General features: G+C 38.8%; 1 protein-coding gene across 1 annotated transcript in view; it reads left to right on the top strand.

Annotated features, from left to right (window-relative positions):
• The first annotated feature begins 5388 nt into the window (after positions 1-5388).
• The window catches only part of LOC126195202 (1,5-anhydro-D-fructose reductase-like), a 131086-nt gene continuing 112481 nt past the window's right edge, over positions 5389-23993 (top strand). Inside the window, exon 1 of the mRNA XM_049933716.1 lies at positions 5389-5590. The gene's annotated coding sequence lies outside the window, so the exon portion shown is untranslated. The remainder of the gene's footprint in view (positions 5591-23993) is intronic.

Genomic DNA, 23993 nt, shown 5'->3' with positions numbered 1-23993 from the left:
GGATATAAATTAACAAGAAATATGTTGCATTTATCTTTATCAGTTGGAACATTATATGCATCCCCCCAATGAACATTTCTCAAACTTTCTCTGAGGTGCTCTATAGATACCAGGTTGAGCAATCTTACACTTTTACTTAATGGTTTCTGATCTGTGATCCCTTCTAGGTTTTGAAAGTTAATCAGTTGTGGATCATGGTCTGATAATCCTTTTATCACACAGAAAGCATGTGTTAGTTTTACATCCTCTTGCTGTACAAATGCATGATCTACTAGAGTGCTACTGTATTGAGCTATACTTTAGGAAAATTGATCACTGATTCTAAGTTAGATGTAATTAATAACACTTCTAGTTCACTTTTCTATCAGAATTGCTTAGAAAGTTTACATTGAAATCACTGCAGAATAATAACTTCTTCTTTTTGTCTGACGAACAGCATGATAGGGAATAAAACTTTTTTATGAATAGTCCCCAATCTCTAGCTGTAGTTCACATCTTCAAAGTGCTGATCAACACAAAACGTTCGTACTTCTGCAGTTTTGTATTTATACCCTTGTTTTGTGCAAATAGCTATTCCTCCTTTATCCATAGTAGATATGCAAGTGTAAGATGCTAAATTATATCCATTTATACAGACACTTTCCAGCCACAATGTTACATGGTGTTCAGACAGACAAAGTATATCAGTCTCATTCTTATTTTTGAAATCATCTAAATACACTAACAGATCATCTACTTTATTTTTTATTCCCCCAATGTTTTGATGAGGTAAGTTGATACTACCCTTAGCTTTACCCCTATTTACTGTACATGAAGCTTCTTTAATTCTATTTTTCATGATTGTTGTCTCTCTGGACTTTGGCTTTAACGTCAACAACCTGTCTGCCTGGCCCCATTAACCACAGGGATCATCCCTTGTGTGACTGTGACCCCCTTACTGTACCTGCTAATAGAGAAGCTAACTTATCTTTCCCCTTCCTACTTGAGTGAAGGCCATGTGTAGTGTATCCCCACCTACCAGTAGCATCAACTGGCACAACACTTTGTAAGGTCAGTGTCAACATGACTTACAGAGGTGTTAACCCAGGGTCAATCAAAGCGCTGAAAGACCTCCACAAATCCCACCTTTGTGTGTCTAGTAACTGCTCCTATTTTATCCAGGTCACTCCAAATACTATATCTTGGATTCATAGCCAGGCTGTTTCCTGCTCCCCCAACTATAATAATAATCAGATCTTCCTTCTGAAAGTCCCTGCCTAGCTGACCTAAGTTTTCTGTCACCTGGCTAGGCTAGCACTTGTATTCACAAAACTTGTGACCTGGTACCGTGGACCTAATTTCTCCTGAGGCTGGTGGCCTACACTCCTTCCAAGACTGCTACCTTGAAACAGTATCCTTCTTTTCCTATTCTGATTTGATACCGACCTGTCTTTTTTCTTTAAGCTAATAGTCTGCTTCAACTTGCATTCAGCTACCTCTGGATGAGTATTACAGTGATCTGCCTGGTTGTTCACCTCGACACACCACACATGAGTGATTTGACAAGCAATTTCTGTCCTTATTAAGAGCGTCCCCTATTGAGAAGTGCTGCTATGAAAAATGGGTTGCTATGCTTAGCAGCAGCTGCAGGTGATTTCTGTGTCCCCAGGAATATGTGCAAAACATGAATTTAAAATAAATGAGAATCATAATTTAGTAAACTTCTTTGAAACGCTTTTCTTGGGAAGTGGAGGTTACTTTACAGAATACATTCCAGTTTTCGCTGGTGCCAGATGGGTTGTGTATGTATTTCCAGTGTTCCAATACAAACCATTTTACATTTATTAGTCCTCAATTCCTCTTTATCCATTAGCTGTAAATATTAACTGCATGTATTTATGCCGTTCACTCGGTGTGTCTGTAGATTCGCCAATAGCAGCACTATCGTTTGCCATAACTCTTGTTATAAATTGTATGAATTGGAATCAAATTATATGAAGTGACAAGAGACCTGAGTACCACTGTATAGTAGATTTGCCCTGAACATTTAAATTAAGGTGTCCTCTTAACATTACAGTAGGTATGCAAGTTATTCTGTTTATAAGTTAAAAACTTTAATAATGTGTATAATCATTTCATAAACAACTGAAATTCTTACGATGGAGGCTAATGTATTGCAAATATTATTATAAACTTCCCATCAATATCTCCTTCACGAATGAGAATCAATGAAAAATCGGAGTGCATATTTTGCAGTACTTCTTAATATAAATGGCAACTCCGGTTTCCATTTCACTTCTCAGAGTAGTTCATGGTCTTTGGATAACTATAAATTCTAATGTAAATTTCTTACCCATAGTGGGCAAAGTGTAACGAAACAAAACCACACTTGATAAATAGATAAACGAGTTACTGCCATATTGCTACTTATCATTCCTAACCAGCCAGGCAGGTTCTCACTTTCAGAGACGGAAAAGACAGCAATAGTTTCCAGATTTTCTGTGAATGAACCAGCTGAACATATAAAGACGTTCTGCTTTAACTTGTCTATCAGGCTAGCTGCCTCTGTCACAACAATACTTTGACAACAGAGACCCCTGTCGATTCCTTCGAGAAAGCCAAAGTATATATTTGAAAGGTGCACATCTATGGCATTTTCCATTTAAGGTCGCTTCCACCAGCCACCGCGCCAAGAGTCAACTTAGTTTGCCTGAATAGTACTCCTCTTTATGTATATACAAATAATGGCAACCGAGCGAGGTGGCGCAGTGGTTAGACACTGGACTCGCATTCAGGAGGACGACGGTTCAATCCTGCGTCCGCCCATCCTGATTTAGGTTTTCCGTGATTTCCCTAAATCGCTCCAGGCAAATGCCGGGATGGTTCCATTCAAAGGGCACGGCCGACTTCCTTCCCCATCCTTCCCTAATCCGATGAGACCAATGACCTCGCTGTCTGGTCTCCTTCCCCGAAACAACCAACCAACCAAATAATGGCACATTGTTGCTGCTTGAGCAGAGGAGGTGTTCGCATCATTGGTGCTGCTTGTTACATGAGCTTGGCCAGAAGAAGAGATTCGACACTGTGTTTGACCTGTGGCATAAAACAAGGCTAATTGTCATGCATTGTCATTATGACACAGAAAACCTGACGTGTTCTTACACCGCAGTATGGGCAGAAACGACCAGAAATAGAAAACAGGCTCTGATAAGAAACTTTCAACACTGCAACCCCCAAGGAATGGGGAATGAAAGCATGAAGATGCTTATGTACCTGTCCCCTCTCTGCACCTTCAGTGGAGCAGAGGGCTGTGGATAGAGCTGTATGATGTTATAGCTGACTGTTGCAGAGAAGAAGCTGGCGTAGAGTCTCTCAACTCAGACGCCATCGTCTAGCTGCAGGCAGTGAATGTGGCCAACCTCTGTGCACTAGAGTGCTTTGGCCACCCACGTCGTTGATCCACCTACTGCGAGAAGACGACCAAGACTCTCTTCTGCGACGAGAAGACGACCGAAGAGGCGCTGTTATGTGCCTGATTCGGGGGTGCAACTGCAAAGCTGCACAACCTGATGAACAAGAAACTACCGAAGTTATACATCATTGCCGTGTGAACCACGGCGGATGACAGCGACGTCTTCGGGCTAAGGAAACTTTTCGGTGGTCGCCAAAGGTCTCGCTCTCAGCATGGACCCCAAGCCAGTGCTTTGGGTGCCAAGTCGAGGGTCATGTGGCCAAATACTGCTGCAAGTCACCGCAGTATGTCAAGTGCACTGGCGCGCACAACACCAGTGCCTGTGACAGACTATGACACGAGGCACCAACTTGTGCTCACTGTGGCAGGCCACATGTGGCCAACTGGCATGGCTGCCTGGCCTTTGCCTATGATGACTTTGTTGAACTCAACATACAAACCAAGAAGAAACGACGACGACGCCATAGGCGCCGCCAAATGGCGATGGAGCTGAAAGGTGAGAAGACAGAGTGGGCATGCAGCCAGCAGTGGTAATTGTGTTTACAGCTGGCACACGACCTTTGTGTGGACACCATGGGAGAAGAGACGACACTTGCCACTGCTCCCCCAATTGAGCAGCCAGTGAAGAAACACAGCACAACAGATATGCTGAAGAAAAACAGGGGTGCTGCCTCAGAAACACCGAAATCCGTCGGCTCCGAGCAGCTCTACTACGATAAGTGGGCTGTTACGGTGATCAAGACGCTCAAGGACATCGGCCACGTCATCTGCTACATAGGAGGTACTTGGCCGCGGTCCTCGCTGAAACTGTCAGCACGACCAATGGAGAGGGAGTGGTGCCACTACAAGACCGTACATCTCCAGTCGTTTGGCTATGAAGCACACCTACCAGCCGCCGATGAATGACCTGGGCCTTCCCCCACACCCAGTAACCAGTGACGCAGCGTGGCAGGGGCTCTTACAACTCACACAGCAGCACGCTGTGCTGCCGCACAGAATCAGACTGACCTCTTATGACGAACAGATGGACTTGATACGGTATCCGCTTGCAGGATACCAGCTATTAATGTAACCTATCCTTCAATGACCTGCCACAGGCAGCAAGATATCGACTACAGCTCTTACTATCTGACCCAACTTATGCAGAGGTTTTTTCCCTTGGCCCTTGCCTTGGCATTTTTTCCCCTCTGCCCTTCAAAGCGCTGCCGTCCGTTCAATTTTCGATCCAGTCTCTCTCCAGATGAGCGCGCGTTAATGATCCATCTTTGCCAGACGTACGCGAACATCGCAGTACCCTCATCCTTTGAAGACCTCACTTAGTGAACACTAACCGCTATGCAGAGATGGCAGTAGACCTTTTGTGTTGGCCGTCATGCTGGTGTGGGCGTGGAGGGACTCCACACTTTACAGTAAAAAAAACTCGGCACCGGTTTACTACACGCGCTATCAAAGTTGGCACTAGGCGCTAGCCGCTATGGCTGATGGGAGCGACTGTAAACGCATTTTTCATTTACAGTCGATCCCATCAGCCACCGCGCCGAGTATTAAGTTTGTTTGTGCGATTAATATTTTATTCCGTATATAAAGCTACCAGTACTGCACTTCCTGCATTTTAAATCAAAATATCTATTATAAGCCGGATAAATTCTACGAGCATAATTTTTAATTATATTTTTATTTATAGTCTATTTTATATGCACATTTATTAACGTTGCTTATGCACGCTTTACACTCTTGTAAATGTTTTGTTTTTGGTCGAAAACAATTCGATTCCTTCTCGCTTAACACTTTTTTTGTGAAACTTGATGTGTTTTTCTACAAAATGACTTAGGATCTGTAAGCTTAATAAATCTTTGTATCATTCCAAAGCTGTAAAGTCCTTTTCGACTAACTCTGTTTCTTGGCACTTGTGTTGTGCTGAATGCGATTGTTTGAAGTAATTTTCGTTACCCCTTTGAAATCACGTTCGTTACGTTGGTGACATTGCTGAGGAACCCAAGTGGCATGTGTAAACAAGAGTGACTTATCATAACAATTAAGTGGTGTTCAATGACTTGATATTAGTTGGTATTTTTAAGTCTAACAGAAGTTTGGAGTGCTAAAGTGTGTACATTACTTTCGTGGCATTGAAAATAATTGGTGCGTTTGCTTCATAGTCCGTTGATTAAACTATGGCGACTAGTTTTCTGAAATTACTAAGTTTTGTTTTACAATCAATGAATTTTGCAATGTGGTGTTTAGTGGTAGTATTGTAAGCTTCGTGCCAGGTTAAGTCGTGTGTGCTCAGGTAAATTAGAGCAGTTTTTCAGGCATCTTAGGGAGAATAGTGGGTAAAATATGGTTTGTTTTCCCGTATCGATGATTAAATAGTTACACTCCTATGGTAAATTTATTCGAAACAGTAACAGGAAATACAGAAGCGTCCGATCTTACCCGTCGGCTTTGACCCATGACGTCACAAATACCGCGGAAACGACTATAAACAATTCCAATATGGCGGATATAAAAACATCGCATACGTATTGTAAACACTGAAATACACAAGTTTCACAAAAAGCCTAATGACTGTAACGGGACACGCGTGGGAAATTAGGGGTTTTTGGGTGGGGAGAAACTAAATATACAGAAATGTAGCCACCGACCGCCATTCAAAACCACGCAAAACAACGAAATAAATCAACATCACAAAACTGACCAAATACCAAAAAACACATTCCTATCCATAATCGGACACTTCCCTTAACCTATATAGCTCAACAGAACCTACCGATCACATCCCCCAATAGAAAACTAAGAAACGAAAGCTTCCCTTACACCTACATACATCGGCACATATGCAGTTTAGCAGGTACGGAAAAAATTTTTCATTTTTTTTCAAAATTTGATCATCATGTGTCGTTATGCGGTGGGGGGAGTCTGCAGTGCCCCCCCATCCCCCCACAGGCTTCATTAGTGTCAAATCAATATTTTCGAATCATAGGCGGCCGCTGCCGCGGCCGCATTCCAAAAAAAAACTCCCAACCTAACCTCAAGTGGGCTACGCTACAGATCAATATGTTCATCAAATTGCTTCATATTACGTATACATGTTCATTAGTGTCAAATCAATATTTTCGAATCATAGGCGGCCGCTGCCGCGGCCGCATTCCAAAAAAAACCTCCCAACCTAACCTCGTATTCAGGGCTACGCTACAGATCAATGTGAACACACCACCAAAGAGCACCACAAATAAAAACAAGACATCTACAAACACGCCACAATCGCAAACCAAACTCCGCGCCGTAATGACGTCACACACCACAACACGCTTACGTCACGGGTCAAAGCCGACGAGTAAGATCGGACGTTTCTGTTGACCCCAGTAACAAGTACTATATTGCATCATTTTTTGCCCTGCCAGCATTTCATATATTGACAGAATCTTCTCCATCTGCAGGCTTGGTTGGTCAAAGTAAAGAAATAATTTAGGAGAGAAAAGACCTGAGATTTTAGTGAAGATGATTAAATTTTGTACATTAAAACTAAATCTTATGTTACGACCTGTAATCATTACGTTTTCACACTAGTTCAGCTTTTTTTAGTAAACGTGACCACTATTTAGATGTGATTCTTTTATTGCAAAAAAAGTTAAAATACCATATTATTAAAACAAACTCATGTGACAAATAATGCCCTTCAATAAATTCAATGCCTAGCTTTTAATTTGTGTAAGGCTGCCTATGTAACATTTTGTATGTTAATTAAAATTTCATAATGAAATACTCTGTAGTTGAGTTTTTTTTACCTGCATTTTTTCTAAAGTTGCAACCACCCAGAGTGTGGTACGTCCACACATTGGCTAGCAGTTACATAAATTTTATTTCTGTAAAATACATGCCATTTGATATTGAATTCAATTCTGATATTGGGAGAGTGCTGATTTTCAGCTATTAAGAAAATTGGAGAACATCATCACCACACATTTATCATCTGTAAAAGGTATTCAGCAGGATGTTCTTTCAAATTATTGTTGTTTATGATTGTTAAATTTACTTCTTAAGTTTCTTGTGTATCTGTTTTTAACTGTATTGGACACCATCTGAAATAGATAAATAAATCCAGCACGAGGATATAGTCAGTTTATGAGTGCAGGAGCTAGTTCATACATGTAGATAATAACTGTAATCAAGAAACAAGAAATTGTCATTGGGCAGTAAAGATATTTTTGTTACCGGTAAATAATTTATGAGGAGTGTTGTATGAATAAAGGCTGTCACAAAAAAACACGCATATTTTGCTAAGCTTCCAATTATTGTTCATTTACAATTCGTTAAAGTGCGTTGGTAATTTATATTCTTTTGCTGTCTAGAAATGTTTGTGAGAGGATGTAATACTCCGTATCAGAAAATAATTTTCAAATCGGTATAGCCTAAGTTATTTAGCCAGATTCCTCTAAAATAGCTTAATGAATTTGGTTCAGTATTAGAGGCCTGGCAAGATGGACCAGGTTAAATCTTAATAATTAGACCTACCTGAAGAATTCAGACAAGTACATAATACGCGAAAGGCAAAGGTCCCGAGTTCGAGTCTCGGTTGGGCACACAGTTTTAATCTGCCAGGAAGTTTCATATCAGCGCAAACTCCGCTGCAGAGTGAAAATCTCATTCTGGACACAATACATTTACTTTGGCGATTTTGCTATGTAGACAAAAACATTGAATGTTAAGCACATGTCATGTCGAACTATCATTACGAACATTTATGAACATTATAGTCTGTCGTGCTTGCCACAGTCATGTGTTTAGAATGTGTGTGCTGTTTGCAATGCAGCAGCTGTGGTAAAGCTTAAAGACCATAACAAGATTTAACCTTCTGTCCACTGGAACATATTTCTGGAGCTCTTGACAGGCTGCTGTTGAAATCTATTTATGTAATTGGGAACATTAGGCACGAATACCCGAAACTGGTTACAGCTTTGAAACAAGCATTTTAAAAGTGTGCCTGATTCTGTTACTGAACAGCTGTGAAGATCATGAGAGGTGGTTGTTGTAGTAGTTGTTTTATTCATTCGTAGGATATTGGACATGTCATGATACTACACTTTAAGAGCAATAAATAAAAGATGTCATATATTCAGACATTTAGATACAGGTCTAGTTTGTTAAAGGTGGAGCAGATAATCTTTGACTTTATAGTAAAATCCGTCCAGGCTTGTGACTGCAGTAGTGTAGGGAAACCGAAATCAGGATGACCAACCGAGCGAGGTGGCGCAGTGGTTAGACACTGGACTCGCATTCGGGAGGACGACGGTTCAATCCCGCGTCCGGCCGTCCTGATTTAGGTTTTCCATGATTTCCCTAAATCGCTCCAGGCAAATGCCGGGGTGGTTCCTTTCAAAGGGCACGGCCGACTTCCTTCCCCGTCCTTCCCTAATCCGATGAGACCGATGACCTCGCTGTCTGGTCTCCTTCCCCAAAACCAACCAACCAACCAGGATGACCAGATGAAAATTGTTTATCCTTGGTGTACAATAAACATTGTGACGAAGTTGTTCATATTCTAAAAGGCTTGCACTACTTTGTTCGTTTATTTCTCACTCCCAGACGCTAAACACACAGTTTCATAATGTATCACTACACAATCGGCTCACATCAAGCCTACAGTAACTTTGGTTTTCAGTGGTAAAGAAACAGAAGGAAGATGGGATTCTAATACCTGAAACCACAGCGAAAGAGTGTACATATGGGTTGTTGGTTTAATATTGAATTAGGCATTAACCCCACAATTTTAAAGTAGGTTCAACTCCAAGGCCAACAATCCAACTTAAGGGTTTGCACTGTTCTCAAACTTAACATGAAAGCTGGAATTTCTTTTAACATGGCATGGTGAGTTTCTTGGGTGAACTGAACCTATCGACACAAGCTGTCTGTATGGTCATGTAATATAATGATAATGTGCGGTTCGACATTATACACGCCCAAACAGAAATAGAACAGTACACTGACAATAATTCTTTTGCATCGCAATTAGTTTCTGGAATGTTGATTTGTGACAGACTGATCCGTAGAGTAGCCTGAGGTCTTGGTTACTTGGGAGCTGACCGTTTGGTTATGGGTTAGTGAATCCAGTGAACATGGGAACAAAATATTAGATATGTTGACGAACTATTTTATAACATAGTTCACTGTTCAAGTTACATTGAATGGTGACAGTTTGGTTAACCTGACAAAACAGCATTGAACACTTCAGTCATTCCAGATCCTTGCTGTGTCCTTGGCAATTTGAAACTCGTGGTAGTGCTCTAATAACCTCACTCTCATCATTCCCTTATTCCTTCTTCCCCAACTGAGGAATAACTTTAGTTAAAAATAATAATAATGCTAATTTTTGCTACACAGTGGGAAAAGGTATGGAGGGTGCCTGTGGTACATACTGAGGTGAGGCAGAGCTTTACCCAAGATTAGAGATGTGTAAATTTATTTAAACAGCTATCTAACTACTTAATTTGTGGAACACCTAAAATAACTTGGTTCAGCTACATTTGCGGTTCACATCATTGCATATCTTTGGGAGAGAGAAATCATTAAGTTAAAAACATTTTGTGTATTTTCATTCAACATTGTCAAAATAAATGATGTTCCGAGGCAACACATCTTTACAAAAGGAAATCTTCATTGTTTAAAAGTGTGCTGTAAAAATAATACATGTTTCCCAAAATCATCCTGGAGACATATGTTTAAGGTGTATTTTGAAACCTGCTGCAACAGAATGTGTGTTTCCTCATGAAGCAAATTGTAAGTAACCTTCTACAGTTCAAAAGGAACAATGATGTATGTTTATGTCATTCATTATTCCACATTAAGGTTGTCTTTAGTGTATTTTCTCCATCACCAGAGTGGACACCAAAAATGTTTTAAGTTTCCATTCTAGTTGTTTTTCCCTCACCACTTGTTAACTTATCATTGGTTTAGTGACTCTAGATGTGCAGAATTGAATATTTTTTGTTTCTTTCTGAAATTGAGATCGAGACAATTGGCAGAAAACCATTCGATAAAACTGCTAAGAATATTATTTATCATTCTGTTGATGAATTTATGTTTGGGTTATAATACTAATGTCATCTACAAAAGGAAATAATTTTGTTTGTTTATTTGAAGTCAAGGAATCTTATGCCCTGTAGGTATATAGGGCCAGTGACAAAGTGTTAAATATATTTTCATATATCTCATTTGCAAACAATATATGTTGTTTAGTAATGGGAGTATTTATCTTAAGTTTTATTGTAAGCAGCGAAATAGACTAAAATACACTTGAAAATTCAGCATGTGTATCGTGTGCCAAAACAGCAGTGGCTATAAGACTCTGTGTCTATTTTAATATACTAAAATATAGATGATAGATCTTAGTAGTCATGTTACATATGAGTATAAGTGTATTATTTTTTTAGAGCTCTATGAAACAGTGATTTCTACCTTAAGTGGAGGCAAGCATAAAAAGTAATTGTAAGCACTGTGTACACAGTATATTGAGGACTTAGGATAAGGTCAATAGTTAATGCAAGTTTGCCTTCAGATACTCACTGACAGAATAAAGAGTATGTTTCTTTAGCAAATCTTTTAACTTGTTGTGAAGAGCTCAAGGGTGTGTGTGCTTTTTACAAAAGAAACTGTCTCTAGAATATGAATACAGGGGACTGGCAATGTATATTAAGCTCTTTAAAAATGGGTTTGGTGCAGATTGTATTGATAAACCCCCCTCCCCGGAAAGGAGTGCCACATGTTAATATTGAATGCACAAGCCCATGATACATAATTTTTTTGTGTGTTTATATCACACGATTACCCAAGAATTCTGAATTTGTGGCAGAGACTGCCCAGCTTGCCATATGAATCTAGCTTCTGAAGCAACAATGCGTGATTAATAAGGTCAAAAGCCTTACTAAGGTCAGTGAAAACTCCAGAAGAAAATTCCTTTTGAGTAAAGGCTGTAAGAATTTGGTCAGTGAAACTGAAGAGTGCATCATTAACAGTCCTGTTTTTCCTAAATCCCGATTGGTTATTGCTCAGTGATTTCATTCTATTTTATTTTTTTGAAATGCATTTATCTATTATATATGACTTTCTCAAATATATTAGATATAGCTGGGAGTATGGAAATAGGACGATAATTGTTACATCATCTATCCCCCCTTATGAAGGCTAAAATTACCTTTGAGGTCTTGAGTACTTCTGGGGAACGGCCTCTGCTTATTGAGCTGTTGATCACGTTACATAGTAGTGTGACAATTTCTGCAGATGTATCTTTTAATAAGTAATCTGAGATACCAACTCCACATGAAAATGATGATGTGGCTGTTATGATGTTTAATACTTCTTCAATTACTGGAGTCAGGAAAATTCATCTGTCAGGCACTTGGAATATAGGTTTATGTGATACGGCTGGTACAGTGATTTCTGACACTAGACTATCAGCAGTCTATGAAAAATGCTAGTTAGTGCACTAATCTGTTTTGCATCAGAGATTTGTTGCCTTTATCTGGAAGTATTCCTGCGAAACCCATCTGGGTTTGGTTCCTATGCTACCACTGACAACTTACCAAACTGCTTTACTCTTATTACTTGAGTTTACAATAAACTTGTGGTTAGAATTTTTCATTATACATGACCTGCAGGAGGATTTTTAATACTTTTTTTTAAGAGTTTCTTTGGAAATTTGGATCACTGTTTGTCTTACTTTCTATGTAAAGTTTTTTCTTTGTTGTAGCCTTGGTGATCCACCCTTTGTATCCTTTTCTTTTCAATTACATTTCTGTATGTTTTTTAAGGGAACAGATAGTGTTACAATAAAAGCACAGATCTTCAACAGATATTTTGTTTCATTTTCAATGTCTTTTTTATGATATACATTTTCCCAGGTCTTGTGCTTTAGCTGGTGCTAAATTAACATTAAGCTCTTGGTATCTGTAATCTCTCTTCTGTACGTGACTGTTGGTAACAAGGGTTTATTTACACCCATTTCTTTGAGGTTAAGTAAAAGATCCCATAGCCAGAAAGTCCATTGTGTAAGTTTTGTAAACTGAGTATAGGTATAAAGTAGTGTGTGGCATGTATTGAGCTGCAGGATGTGGGTGTACTCTTGTAGACAACTTTACTGTGTTAGACACAGAAAATTTATTCAGTAGGTTGTTTAAGTCAGTTGATTCATATGACTCAGTGGCAAAATTTATATCAGCATCCCTAAATAATATAATTGTTTTGCTTTGTATAATGTAGAGGTTCATAACTCACTCAAACTCCTCTTGGAATATTGATAGAATACTGTCTGGTGTCATGCAAATACAGACAAAGGGGTGTTTTTTTCTCCTCTCCAGATGTTAAGAACTTAGTGTCTTGAAATGTTTTATACGTTTTTCGTTAGTTCACAGAACTGGTACCTTCTTTTATTGATATCAAGTGACCACCACCCCTTTTGGAAGTTCTGCAATAATACGAGCCAGTATTATAGTTTGTAATATGGTTTATGATACTCATATTTCATCAGCTTTAAGCCAGCATTCTGTAGCACATATTATATGTACATTTTTGAGTTCATTAAGATAGTAAAGCTGGTTTTCTCAGTGCTTATCTCTTATTGACTGTACATTCCAATAGAAAATACAGACGGCTGTTAGTATTCACTTTACGACTTTCAGGTTGTGGAGCATTCGCTGTTTTAATAATGTTTTTGTTACCACTGCACTTTGTGCACATATAACTGTGGATGTTACCTTAGTAGCCTTAGTAGCTTGTTGGAGACAGTCACAGTCTAGTTTTGATTTAGCATTAACATAGCTGGTCTTGGCTTGTTTAATTTTCCCTTCACTAAAGTTGTACTGCATAAATAATTTTTTCTAAGATCATTTGAGGTGAAGTCCATGGCATGTATGAAATCTTCTTCCAAAGCTATTTGCATCTACAATTACAATTCTATCATTATTGAATTGTTTGAAGATTTTAAAAAGATAATGATTTGCACTTTACGTATCTTGATTTACACAGGAAGGAATATCAACAACATAGTGAAAGACAAATTGCTACTTACCATAAAGAAGATATATCAAGTTGCAGACAGGCACAATTTTAGAATGCCAACAGGTGCTTCGTCAAGAAGTTGTTGGGGAGGGAAGTGGGGAAAGAAGGAGTGAAAAAGGAGAGGAGTGGGAAAGATGGTTGGGTTCATTGGCAGAGTTTGGGAGACAAGAATGGGGAGGAGATGATATGAGAGAGGTGCTGGAAACTGTTGGGTGGAGGATGTGGGGACAGTATGTTAGGGTAGGTTGAGGCCGGGATAGTTATGGGAGGGGAGAATGTTGTGGTGTGAGGATAACTCCCATCTGTACAGTTCAGAAAAGCCAGTGGTAGAGGGAAGGATCAATATGTCTTGGGTTGTGAAGCAGCCATTGAAATCAAGTGCGTTACGTGTAGTTGTGTGCTGTGCCAAAGGGTGGTGTACTTTGCGCTTGGGTGCAGTTTGTTGGTGGCCATTCATCTGGTGGACAGCTGGATGGTAGTCACACTAATGTAAAAAACTGTGCAGTGATTGTAGCAGAGCTGGTAAATGATATGGCTGTCTTCACAGATGGCCCATCCCCTGAAGGGGTAGGATAAACCTGTGACAAGACTGGAATAGTAAGTGCTGGATGGGTGGATTGGACAGTTTTTGCACCTGTGTCTTCCACAGGGATATGATCATAATGGCAAGAGGTTGGGATTGGGAGTGGCATGTGGATGGCCTTAAATGCTGTGGAGTTTGAGTGGGCCATAGAACACTACTTTAGGAGAGGTGGGAAGTATCTCGGGTAGGCTGTCCCTCATTTCAAGGCACGATGATAGGTAATTAAAGCTCTGGCAAAGGATTTACATAGGATTCATTCATAAGGTTGTAATTTTCTGTTCATTGTATGTTAGACCCTAGACCATTTACATACACGAGAAACAATAATGGGCCTAAAATAAAGCCTTGTGGAGGAGAAAAAAAAAAAAAAAAAAAAAAAAAAAAAAAAAAAAAAAAATAATAATAATAATAATAATAATAATAATAATAATAATAATTCCCCCTCTTTTCAGAAGAATATTCCTCGCTTACATTGGTTGAATCATTGAGTACAACTTTTTACATTATTTTTGTTGGATATGACATTATCCATTGGTTTGTTATTCCAGGGGCAGATGTGGACTCTGACTACAATCTATTGGTTATGAACTGTAGAAACTGCAAAAAGGTGGGAATTTAAGGAGATGAGACCTGGATAAATTTAAAGAACCAGAGGTTGTAGAGAGTATCAGGGAGAGCATTAGGAAATGATTGACAAGAATGGGGGAAAGAAATACAGTAGAAGAAGAATGGCTAGCTTTGAGAAATGAAATAGTGAAAGCAGCAGAGGATCAAGTAGGTAAAAAGATGAGGGCTAATAGAAATCCTTGGGTAACAGAAGAGGTACTGAATTTAATTGAGGAAAGGAGCAAATACAAAAATGCAGTAAATGAATCGGGCAAAAAGGAATACAAACGTCTCAAAAGTGAGATCGACAGAAAGTGCAAAATGGCTAAGCAGGGATGGCTAGAGGACAAATGTAAGGATGTAGAGGCGTATATCACTAGGGGTAAGATAGATACTGCCTACAGGAAAATTAGAGAGATCTTTGGAAGAAAGTGATCCACTTGCATGAATATCAAGAGCTCAGATGGAAACCCAGTTCTAAGCAAAGAAGGGAAAGCAGAAAGGTGGAAGGAGTATATAGAGGGTCTATACAAGGGCGATGTTCTTGAGAACAATATTATGGAAATGGGAGAGGATGTAGATGAAGATGAAATGGGAGATATGATACTGCGTGAAGAGTTTGACAGAGCACTGAAAGATCTAAGTCAAAACAAGGCCCCAGGAGTAGACAACATTCCATTAGAACTACTGATAGCCTTGGGAGAGCCAGCCCTGACAAAACTCTACCATCTGGTGAGAAAGATGTATGAGACAGACGAAATACCCTCAGACTTCAAGAAGAATATAATAATTCCAATCCCAAAGAAAGCAGGTGTTGACAGATGTGAAAATTACCAAACCATCAGTTTAATAAGTCACAGCTGCAAAATACTAACGCGAATTCTTTACAGACGAATGGAAAAAATGGTAGAAGCCGATCTCGGGGAAGGTCAGTTTGGATTCCGTAGAAATGTTGGAACATGTGAGGCAATACCGACCCTATGACTTATCTTAGAAAATAGATTAAGGAAAGGCAAACCTATGTTTCTAGCATTTGTAGACTTAGAGAAAGCTTTTGACAATGTTGACTGGAATACTCTCTTTCAAATTCTGAAGGTGGCAGGGGTAAAATACAGGGAGCTAAAGGATATTTAGAATTTGTACAGAAACCAGATGGCAGTTTAAGAGTCGAGGGGCATGAAAGGCAAGCAGTGGTTGGGAAGGGAGTGAGACATGGTTGTAGCCTATCCCCAATGTTATTAAATCTGTATATTGAGCAAGCTGTAAGGGAAACAAAAGAAAAATTTGGAGTAGAAATTAAAATCCATGGAGGAGAAATAAAAACTTTGAGGTTCGCCGATGACATTGTAATTGTGTGAGAGACAGCAAAGGACCTGGAAGAGCAGCTGAACAGAATGGACAGTGTCTTGAAGGGAGGATATAAGATGAACCTCAACAAAAGCAAAATGAGGATAATGGAATGTGATGCTGAGGGAATTAGATTAGGAAATGAGGTGCTTAAAGTAGTAAATGAGTTTTGCTATTCGGGGATCAAAATAACTGATGATGATCGAAGTAGAGAGGATATAGAATGTAGACTGGCAATGGCAAGGAAAGCGTTTTTGAAGAAGAGAAATTTGTTAATATCGAGTATAGATTTAAGTGTCAGGAAGTTGTTTCTGAAAGTAGTATGAAGTGTAGCCATGTATGGAAGTGAAACGTGGACGATAAATAGTTTAGACAAGAAGAGAATAGAAGCTTTCGAAATGTGGTGCTACAGAATAATGCTGAAGATTAGATTGTTAGATCACATAACTAATGAGGACGTATTGAATAGAATTGGAGAGAAGAGAAATTTGTGGCACAACTTGACTAGAAGATGGGTTCGGTTGGTAGGACATGTTCTGAGGCATCAAGGGATCACCAATTTAGTATTGGAGGGTAAAAATTGTAGAGGGAGACCAAGAGATGAATACACAAAGCAGATTCAGAAGGATGTAGGTTGCAATAGGTACTGGGAGATGATGAAGCTTGTACAGGATAGAGTAACATGGAGAGCTGCATCAAACCAGTCTCTGGACTGAAGACCACACAACAACACTATCAGTTCCATAAGACTAAAGTTTATTTGTGAGAATATTGTAATTTACACAGTCAAATGCATCAGATAATTCACAAAAAATACCAGCTGTTACTATTTTGTAATTTCCTGTTTGTAAAATGTAAATGGCATTGTGAGTTAAGCAACTATTCTTAAATCCTAACTGTAATTTATTGAGGATACTATTGTTGCTTGTTCTAACTGGAAAAATACCCTGAGTTAGTGATAGGTTACATAAAAAAAAACAGCACTTATTAAATCAGAACAGATCTTTTTAGTATTCTCTTGAAATCACCATCAAGATGAGCTTTTATTTTTGATAGAATATCCAATTTTCTTAACCCATTAAGCCCTATGTCTACACTGTATGAATCACAGTAAGTACAAAATAACCTAAGAATATTTGTACATACTGATATTACGGCCATCCTCTGAATAGGACAATTGGATCTAAGGGCAGGGATGTAGCATACTGAACTGTATTGAAGTCTGAACTGTTTGTTATGATATGGCACAAAACACCTTATACTCAATGTCAGATTGCATTTAACACATTATGTTTTTGGTTTCCATTGCGTTCAACTCTTATACATCTTCTTTGTGTGTTTCTTTGATCAATTTTGTGACCAATTCCATCAGATCTGATGTCCATTTTCACTCTCAACTAACTACATGGAGATTCCAATGGATGTCCAAATTTTTTCCCTCCAATATCCAGTTTCCGGTATTTAACTGCAGCAGCAAGTCTAAAAAACAGTAAATCCAGTGCATTTTCCCCATGTAGTGGTCTGTAGAGGAGCCAGACATTTAACAGGGTCATTTCCAGCATATGTGTAAATAGTACCCAAGACTGTTTTCCTGTCTGATTTCTGTATATTCCCATCCTCTGATTTCTGTATATTCCCTCTGGGTATTGGGAATCAGGCATGGTGGTCAACTCCTACGTTGTATGCATTATACAACTTCAAAGCAGTAGTTTTTACGCTTTTCTCTTTTTTACTTGCCTACTGTACCTGGTACCTGCTCCCAGATGTCCAACTCTGTCAAAATTTGTATCAATTATAGCACACTTGTCATGCATCTAACGAATAAGGCATCACCATTCCTGTCAAACTGATAGTTGTATTCACTTTGAGCTGTCTTTTCCAGTTCCTTGCTACTGTGGAATGGACAGTCACCAACTCAATTCTCTGTAACAGTCATATTTGCATGATAATGCAGATTTCTGAAATAAATCAGAAGATATCTACTATTGAAGAAATTATCGAAGTACACACATTGGTTATTTGGCTTTTGAATTCCATCCAGCATGTTTAGGACTACTCTCCATTCCAACAGTAGGTCATCCCTTTCAGTATGTACTGAATCTGTTCCACACTATAAATAAAATTTGAAACAGTACCCTCTTGCTCCACAAAGAGGCCACAACTTACAGCCAAATCCAATAGGCGTTCCATGGATAAACAGTTTCAAACCAAATTGTCTGTAATATCTGACTGTCATTTCATCACAATTCAGTACCCCATGGCACGTCAGAGACTTCTACAGTTCCAACAGCATCATTGGGACACTCTTCTTCATCAGCCAAACAGTGTACTTCAGGTGGACATGCGGTTATATCAGTATGGTTCTGATCATCCAGTCTTTATAGAGTGCATCAGTGTTTATTATTTCTTCTTTATTGGGATATTGATATCATCTGAAGGCCATGATAACATAAATGAAATAAAATGAAATGAAGCAAAATGAAATGAAATAAATTTTGTGAAATGAAATAATAATAAATTTGCACTAACTAGGGAAAAGGTATGTGTAAATTCCTCGGTCCATCTGGATCTGTATTATTTACTGAAAGGCAACATATTTATAATTTGTAAATAATAGATAAACCTGTATAATCCACTTTAAATCCCCTTATTCAAAGACAAATCACTAATAATCTCTGCAGAAAGGGAGTTACATCCCTACGGTTGCTAGGATGTAAGTAACCCCCTTTAGATAATACAAGTGGTTTCTTGACCATTTTTCTATCTTAGTTTCTTCATTAACTATATTTAAAAAGAAAAAAAAAAAAAACTGGCTATGGGCGCACAATCAATAATGTAAATACTTGTACTAATGAAAAATGTGTCTCTCGGTATTCAATAAGAAATTTAGGGTAGAATTTATTGTTTTTAATTTTCAATTCATTTTAAAAAGCATCAATAAATGAGGTAGAGTGCTAATAATGAGAAAATAATAATTACAGAATCATAAAATAAATGTGTGTACTTTTCTCTAAATAGAATGCTAGGAAGTAGAGGTTTAATTTCAGAAGTGAATTAGACATCCATATGACTGAATTTTGTATATATAAAGTTTTTTCAATATATTGCTTTGATTTTTCTCTTGAAGTGCTTGTCCCCAAACTTTCTACTATGTTTAAGAAATGAATATTAAACATACATGATACCTAAGACTGATTATTTATAACACTTCCATATAAATCAATTGTGATGTTATCCTGTTCTGTGGCCTGTTGTCCCCTCTTTTGTTTCACTAGACTTAAGGCTGTTGTCATAATTACTGAGTTCTGTCATAATGTGCATGTTTTTTGATTTTTTTTAAATAACTTTTGTTAGAAATTTTGAGCAGTTTTTATAATGTGCAGCCGGCCGGAATGGCCGAGCGGTTCTAGGCGCTACAGTCTGGAACCGTGCGGCCGCTACGGTCGCAGGCTCGAATCCTGCCTCGGGCATGGATGTGTGTGATGTCCTTAGGTTAGTTAGGTTTAAGTAGTTCTAAGTTCTAGGGGACTGATGACCTCAGAAGTTGTCCCATAGTGCTCAGAGCCATTTTTAGCCATATAATGTGCAACTACTGCAGTATGTTAACTATTTCTTGCCAACAAATAAGTTTCCCTTTTCCTTTCAGAAGATGCTTAATCCCTCTAGTGAGGTATGTTCCTTTACATGGACATTTGACGTTCTTTCTGATTAGCTTATGACAGAAGCTCTTTTCAAATAATGATATGAATTAATCATGTAGTAGATTAAATTTTACGTCAGCATTTGGTTTGCTGTAAATTTCATTGCAGTTCATCTCTTGTAAACTGTTCTTAAAAAATTTGTTGTGGAGGAATCATTAATTAGTTTAACTGATTGTTAACTGATTTCCAGTGAGGAGAATATACTGCAAGCCACTCTCCTATTTATCTGCATTAACTGTGCAGCATGATCAGAGACAGTACTTTTTACTGAGCATATAGTTATTTTCTTGCTTTGAGCTTCATCAAAGAAAAAAAAAAAATATATTTATTAGAGTCCTGCTATCTGCAAAACTGAGAATTGCAATATCCTGTTGTCAGCTTTGACCCATGATGTCATCAAGATGGTGGACATTCATATTTAAAGCATATACCACATGTCACTCTTTACACATGTGAACAGACTCAAATAATACAAGAAATATTTAATTGCAGTAACATAATAAAACTGGTGGGACAGCTGTGAGAATTAGGTGATTTTAAGTGGGGACAAACTAATTGTATGCCAGTCCTAATAGTGAAGACCTACCAAAACAAATATTAACACAGATATCAAGTGAATGAAACACTTGGCAATCAACAAAACCACAATTAAAGAAAACCTGGAAGAACCTGCTGTCATAAATTTCCCTTGACCTATAGAACTTGAATAAAGTCCATGCTACCACGAACCCAAAATAGTTCCAAAACTCAACACCAGAAATTTCACTCGACCTATGTAGCTCCGGTGAAATCCATTATACCACAGAACCACACACAACTTGACAAATCAGGTGTCCAACACTTCACTGGATGTATAGAGCTGAAATGAATTCTAGAGAGAGAGAGAGAGAGGGAAACATTCCACGTAGGGAAAATATATCTAAAAACAAAGATGATGTGACTTACCAAACGAAAGTGCTGGCAGGTTGATAGACACACAAACAAACACAAACATACACAAAAAATTCAAACTTTCGCAACCAACAGTTGCTTCATCAGGAAAGAGAGAAAAAAAGGACAAGTATACACTCGCACACACACACATATCCATCCGCAAGATGTTGTCTTTCAACAACATCTTTGCCTCTGTACTTCTGCCTCGACTGACATCTCTGCCCAAACTCTTTACCTTTACAAATGTCTGCTTATGTCTGTGTATGTGCGGATGGATATGTGTGTGTGTGCGAGTGTATATCTGTCCTTTATCGACCTGCCAGCGCTTTCGTTTGGTAAGTCACATCATCTTTGTTTTTAGATATATTTTTCCCACGTGGAATGTGTGTGTATATATATATTTTTTCCACGTGGGAAAAATATATCTAAAAACAAATCCTGCCCTGAAATGAGATCCATCCTTCATGAAATCCTCCCCACTCCACCAAGAGTGTCATTCCACCGTCCATCTAACCTTCGTAACCTCTTAGTTCATCCCTATGAAATCCCCAAACCTTCTTCCCTACCCTCTGGCTCCTACCCTTGTAACCGCCCCCGGTGTAAAACCTATCCCATGCACCCTCCCACCACCACCTACTCCAGTCCTGTAACCCGGAAGGTGTACACGATCAAAGGCAGAGCCACGTGTGTAAGCACCCACGTGATTTACCAACTGACCTGCCTACACTGTAACGCATTCTATGTGAGAATGACCACCAACAAACTGTCCATTCACATGAATGGACACAGGCAGACAGTGTTTGTTGGTAATGAGGATCACCCTGTGGCTAAACATGCCTTGGTGCATGGCCAGCACATCTTGGCACAGTGTTATACTGACCGGGTTATCTGGATACTTCCCACTAACACCAACCTATCTGAACTCCGGAGATGGGAACTTGCTCTTCAATATATCCTCTCTTTCCGTTATCCACCAGACCTCAATCTCCGCTAATTTCAAGTTGCTGCCACTCATACCTCACCTGTCATTCAACAACATCTTTGCCTTTTAATATGTCTGCTTGTGTCTGTATATGTGTGGATGGATATGTGTGTGTGTGCGAGTGTATACCAGTCCTTTTTTCCCCCTAAGGTAAGTCTTTCCGCTCCCAGGATTGGAATGACTCCTTACCCTCTCCTTTAAAACCCACATCCTTTCGTCTTTCCCTCTCCTTCCCTCTTTCCTGATGAGGCAACAGTTTGTTGCGAAAGCTTGAATTTTGTGTGTGTGTTTGTGTTTGTTTATGTGTCTATCGACCTGCCAGCGCTTTCGTTCGGTAAGTCACATCATCTTTGTTTTTAGATATATTTTTCCCACGTGGAATGTTTCCCTCTATAAAAAACTCGTATAACTTATATCGAAATGCTAACCTCTTCAATGTTGGTGAAACAAACTTCATAAGCCAATATAATTTTCAGTAATTAGCAACACAACCCAAAAATTCATAAAAAATTGCATTAACACCTATTTTGATTTACATGAAACACACAATTACGTGCATAAAAAAAAAAAAAACACACACACACACACACACACACACAAAAAGAAAGAAAGAATCATACCTACCAACAAGTCACTCAACACACAAATTTAGCAATAGCAGAAGTAATATATCATCAGCACACTCTCTCGAATGACCAGCCAAGAGTTCTCAAACCAGGAATCCCTCCACACAGAATGCTGTAAGTTATCCTGCCTACAGTGCCACATATGCTGGTCCGCGATCGGGGATGCAGCAACTTTGGTCAATCTGGTAGCTTCTGTATAATGTAACACTTACATACTCTACATTAAATTGAATAACTGTTTGAATTTAATTGTTGAATTTAATTGTGGTCTACATGCACCCCTATTGTGGTATGCAAGGACCTATTTGCGAACTTCATTGTCATATGCTTACTAACAAAAAATGAAACTAAAATTAAATCTCCAGCCACAAACAACACTTGGTTCTAATAATTTCAAACTCTGAAACTGCCAATACCTAAATAACCTGCTAACTAACCACCTCAAACTTTTCCAGTATTATTCTTACAAACAGCACTCATGGAGTCGAATAAATCACTAATATCTCTCACAGACAATTTAGAAACATAAACATCCCACACTAGAGTGTCCCACCACATACTGAAACATGCTCTCTTAAAACTAAAATCACTTCTAAATATGCCGTGCCGCCATGATGTCGCATATTGTAAGACAGTTAAATCATGAAACAAAGCAGATGGGTGATACCGCAGATTTCAGTTGACCCTTACTGTTTTATCCACCCATATGGGAAAATTAGTTACTGAGCTAAGATTTTAAGATTCAGGTAAGGTTTCCAGATCATTTTTCCTCTCATAATCCTTTAGAAATACTACAATGAAGTCATCACACACTATTAACTGCGTGTCACTGTCCGACAAGGTAGTATACAGGGTTTTCATTTTAATTGAAGACATTGAAATATCTTGAAAATGATACATCGGATCAAAAAAAATTACCCAACGATACCACACTCGACCTGCCACCCCACCCTGCGAATGGGTGTCAACTTTGAAATCCTCAGTGGGAAGCCCCCAGCCCCTTCTCCCCCCCCCCCCTTTTTTTTTTTTTTTTTTTTTTGCAGGTTTTCATTCAATGGTAAAACCTATATACATTTTGTATGAAGCAATTTCTTTGTTTTTCCACAGGTGGTGCTGTAATCAGAGGTTTAGAAATGAGTACACAATCGTAATTTGTGACATGCTGCTCAATGGCAGGTGAGACCCCAACTCCGTCTATGAGGGTGGGACAGGCCAGGATTTCATAACTTCCAATTGGAAACCCCATTTACAACTTTGTATTCCTGAGACATATCGAACAGGGGACTACCCGATGCACCACTGTGTCGTAGGTGCAAACTACGCTCTATCATAACAGGCAGCACACTGCGACCGAGGCTCACATGTCGTGTAGACGTAGAACAGATAGCAGCTCTACACTATACAATACTTGTGCAGTGTTTATGCCTGCACCCCTACCCATCATTTGGAGAACAGATGTGCAAGTGGACGATGAATGTTGCAACCACAGAAGAAAAAATTGAAAAGATCTTGAGTTAAGAAGAATGTAGGAGAAATTTTGAGACTGCTGTTACATTGTACACAGATCATTATCTAGAGAAAGTTCACTCTCATTTGTTCTTTTACTAAGTTGTGAACAGCTTTATGTATGATGGCAGCATACAGACTGGCAAAAGGAATCGAAGCAAACATGTTACAGGAGAACCTAAGGAAATAGCTGTACTTGTGACAGTGC

Source organism: Schistocerca nitens, chromosome 7 (genome assembly GCF_023898315.1).
Source record: "Schistocerca nitens isolate TAMUIC-IGC-003100 chromosome 7, iqSchNite1.1, whole genome shotgun sequence".
NCBI lineage: Eukaryota > Metazoa > Arthropoda > Insecta > Orthoptera > Acrididae > Schistocerca > Schistocerca nitens.
The sequence above is the reverse complement of the archived record's forward strand: the minus strand, read 5'-3'. Positions and strand labels throughout refer to the sequence as shown.